Source organism: Tupaia chinensis, unplaced genomic scaffold, assembly GCF_000334495.1.
Source record: "Tupaia chinensis unplaced genomic scaffold, TupChi_1.0 Scaffold143222_1, whole genome shotgun sequence".
Taxonomy (NCBI): Eukaryota; Metazoa; Chordata; class Mammalia; order Scandentia; family Tupaiidae; genus Tupaia; species Tupaia belangeri.
In genome coordinates this window covers 29,959-34,291 of record NW_006203066.1, presented here as the reverse complement: position 1 = coordinate 34,291, position 4,333 = coordinate 29,959, and the positions used below count along the sequence as shown (strand labels likewise).

Genomic DNA, 4,333 nt, shown 5'->3' with positions numbered 1-4,333 from the left:
CAGGTCTAGATAAGGGCTCTCAGCTAAGGGTCTGGATGACCTTGCCTCAGAGGTGCTGGGCCCTCCTGTTTTCCACTTATCTGAGAGTTCCCAGACTCCTGGTTTCCATCCTTGAGGCCCTAACAAAGTGGGCTCCATGCTTGAAGAGTTAACAGTGTAGCAATTAAGCTAACTTGGCCCAGCATTCCCTAACATGGTGGTGACTAAGCCAACTTGGCCTAACAAGACACAGTGGTAACAATCCAGAGCCAAAGAGATTCCTAAGGGATTTTTCAAGTCCCCAGGGGGAAAAAAAAGAAAAAAAAACTTTAGCATAAAGGGATTAGCATGATTTTGAAATGCAATTTAATTTGAGTCCAATTTTCAGTTTCAGCATATTCACTTTAATTGAGGTACTTTGTGAAGTAACCAATTAGAAATAGCATAGAATGCCTGAACTTGTTTCACTTTGGTCAAAAATATGCCTTTTCCAACTTAGAAACTGTATAACTTCGTCCCCAAATCGGGACATTTCAAATTACGAAAATGATGCTCACTGTTTTAGAGTTGCCCACACTAATTCCGTCTTTCATTTTAGCTTAGAGCACCTTGGAAGAAATGCCTCACATTTAGCATTTAGTTATGGCGTTCTGTCATCCCCCCACCTTTTTTTTTTTTATTTCGTAAGCATTAAAGAAAAAAACCTGTCACATCTCTCTCCCTCTTCATGTAAGCAGTTCTGAAATAAGACTCTTCAAATTTTGCATTTTTTTCATTCAGGCTTATTCTTTGCTTCTTCATCTTGTTCATGTAACACTCCCTAGTAAGCCACTGTAACATCTGGAGGCAAACCAGACAAACATTGCTTTCTGTCATCCCCGCACCTTTTTTTTTTTTTTTTTTTTTTTTTTTTATTTCGTAAGCATTAAAGAAAAAAACCTGTCACATCTCTCTCCCTCTTCACGTAAGCAGTTCTGAAATAAGACTCTTCAAATTTTACATTTTTTCCATCCAGGCTCATTCTTTACTTCTTCATTAAATTCAACCTGTCTAAACATAGTTTTGGTTGAGTCTTGGAGTATGCTGGAGAAACCCAGTATGGATTGTCTTCTGCTACTTTGGCATGTTGCAAAGTGGCTTCCCAGGAATTGCTGTCATCAGTCTTGTCCAAAGCAATGTTCCTCATGATGTAAGATGACAGAGTACCCCCCTGGGTTCCAACTCAACCTAAGCCTGCTACAGGAGGCCTGTAGCACGACCTGAAACTAGGCCACCACAACCTGGGCCTGCTACAGGAGGTTCAGGTTTGTGGGATTTCAGGGGATCCAGCCTGTCCTTCTCCAGCTGTTTCCTTGTACTCTCTTGGCAGGGCTGGTGGAACATAGGCAGAGCATGAGGGCTGATGATGTATTCTTGGGTTAGTCTCTGCTTGCTTCGTTTTCCACTGAGTTTTGTTTTTTGTTTTTTATTTTTTGGAGAGATTTTTTTGCTATAGGGTGCGTGCACTCGCCAGACAGACAGAGAGAGGCAGAGAGACAGAAAGCGAGAAATCACCCCCCAGAGGGGATGGTCACGCTGCAATCCCTTCCCCTCCATTCTCCTCTCGGGATCTTGGGCATGTACGCACACTTGCCCAGTGTGAGTTCTAAGCCACCGGGCCCAGGACGCGAACCACGGTCAACTACGTGGGAGTCCAGCGACATAGCCGTTATGCTAACTGCTGGTTCCCATGTTTTCCACTGAGTTTTAACCACACACAATTTTGCTCCCCTCTGACTCTTGTTGGGGTCATAGTAGACTTTAGCCAATCCATTTCCAGTTCTAACCATGATCTGCTTGAGTTTTGGATGCCAAAGGCAGCGGATGATGCTCACATCTGTAATGTCTATTTCATACACCCTTTGGAAAGTCCTATGCTCAAAGAAAATGAGTTTGCAACTGCCACATCCTCTTCGAACAGATGTACCGGTGACTATGAGCTTATCATCGGGACTGAAACAGCAGTCAGTCGATGTGAACATAGTGGGAAGACCAGAGGCAGAAAAAAGTGGATTATTAAACTGTCGGATGTCCCATAACTTTAATGTATCATCACCTCCATGAGAAGCGAAGACATTACCATCATAAGAAAAAGCCACACAGAAGTGTCTGTGCCTGGGTTGTGAGCCTGTTTATAGTGGAATTTAGGATGAACCCTTAAATGTCGGTCCCAGATCTGTAGGTATCCATCCTGGCAGGCCACTGCTATGAGATTTCCATCTCTAATATAGGTACATGTAGTCGGAATGACTTTTTTAGCCTGCATGGTCCGTGGTTTAAACACACTCTTTTGCTTCTTTGGATTTTCCACTTCCCATAGCCTCATAGTTCCATTGTCTGAACAGGTCACAAGCTCTCCATTCTGGGATGCCACATCCCAGTATGAAGCATTGCTGTGTGACCCTTGGTGTTGACCATGTCCACAATATACTGGTTCCCTTTTACGCATTCCATTACTACAAAACCATCTGTATGTCACCTTGGCCTGAGCACTCCCAGGTACAACAAGACTCATGTCTCCTGTATTGCTATACTGTAAGGACTTAATCTGATGCCACTCACAGGGCTGAAGGGATCTAAAGGCCTTAAATGAAACATCCATTCCTGCAAAATCCCAAAACTTAACATTATAGTCATATCCTCCAACCACCAAATGGGTGCCCGAGGGATCGAGACCCAAAGCAGACACTGTTTTTATGCCATTCTTCAGTGTTACCTCATGCGAGTCACGAATCTTTTGGACAGGATTCTCTTCCTCTTCGGAATCTTCTCCATCTCCTCCTCCTTCACAAAGAGGGGGAGGAGGTAAAGGAGAACTGATTAGTTAATCAGAATCAGAATTCTCTTCCCTTTCAAGGCTGGTAGAACCTCTGGAAGATTTTGAACATTCTCGGACGGCACTTGTGCCTGATTTTTGGTTCAATATCTTCATTTTGCTGTCTTAACTCTTCCTCTCTATTCATTTCTTTTTCTCTTGTTTCCAGTGTGTTCCAACTTCTTCCCACAACTGTTCTTCCAGTTTGTTCAAACATTAGTTCTGAGTCAAATGGGTGAGCTTTTCTCCTGGCCCATTTTGACTGCCAGCTGCGGGTCTCCTCCCAGCATCTCTGCACCTGTCACTTTGCTAGACCAGGCCTGTTCCATACCTGCAGCACACATGACTACCAGAACTGCAGCCCAAGCAGCACAGTGGACTCACAGCAGACAGGGAAGCTTTTCTCCCCTCTTTCTGGGATCAGCGGCTTCAAGGAGTTTTCTCTGTGATGTTCCTCTACAGTTGCTGCGACTTGTGGTTCCTACTAGGCGAGGGCTGGATTCCAGGCAAGTAAAGAGGCTGAGATGATGCTGGTTCCAGGTCTTGATGCTGCTGGTCAGTCAAGGGCGTGGTGGGACCCTGTGCACACACCGTCAACCGGGTCTGAAGCAAACGTGGTTCTCCAGGAAGTGCCTGGAGATTAAATAAAAAATGAGGCCCCACCCAGGGTAAGGCAATCACCATTGTCAAGTCAGTACATCATGGTGGTGCAGACATGCCCACAGTGCTATCCAAAGAGGCCCCAGGGCAGACCTGGGGGTGGGGCTCGAGGAGGTGAGCTGCAGCTGCATGTCAACACCCACAGACCCATCTGGGGGTGGGGCTCTAAGCCACCATTGATAGGCCAGCAGGTGGTGTGATTAGAGCGAGATTTCCATCTCTACTATAGGTACATGTAGTTGGAATGACTTTTTTACCCTGCATGGTCTGTGGTTTAAACACACTCTTTTGCTTCTTTGGATTTTCCACTTCCCATAGCCTCATAGTTGCATTGTCTGAACAGGTCACAAACTCTCCATTCTGGGATGCCACGACCCAGTATGAAGCATTGCTGTGTGACCCTTGGTGTTGACCATGTCCACAATATACTGGTCCCCTTTTACGCATTCCATTACTACAAAACCATCTGTCTGTCACCTTGGCCTGAGTGCTCCCAGGTACAACAAGAATTATGTCTCCTGTATTGCTATACTGTAAGGACTTAATCTGATGCCACTCACAGGGCTGAAGGGATCTAAAGGCCTTAAATGAAACATCCATTCCTGCAAAATCCCAAAACTTAACATTATAGTCATATCCTCCAACCACCAAATGGGTGCCCGAGGGATCGAGACCCAAAGCAGACACTGTTTTTATGCTGTGCTTCAGTGTTACCTCATGCGAGTCACGAATCTTTTGGACAGGATTCTCTTCCTCTTTGGAATCTTCTCCATCTCCTCCTTCTTCACAAAGAGGGGGAGGAGGTAAAGAAGAACCGATTAGTTCATCAGAATCAGAATT

At 45.1% G+C, this 4,333-nt stretch overlaps 1 pseudogene; it reads right to left on the bottom strand.

Annotated features, from left to right (window-relative positions):
* Positions 1 to 968: 968 nt before the first annotated feature.
* On the bottom strand, positions 969 to 3,162 carry LOC102483620 (WD repeat-containing protein 70-like; annotated as a pseudogene).
* Between the last annotated feature and the right edge of the window lie 1,171 nt (positions 3,163 to 4,333).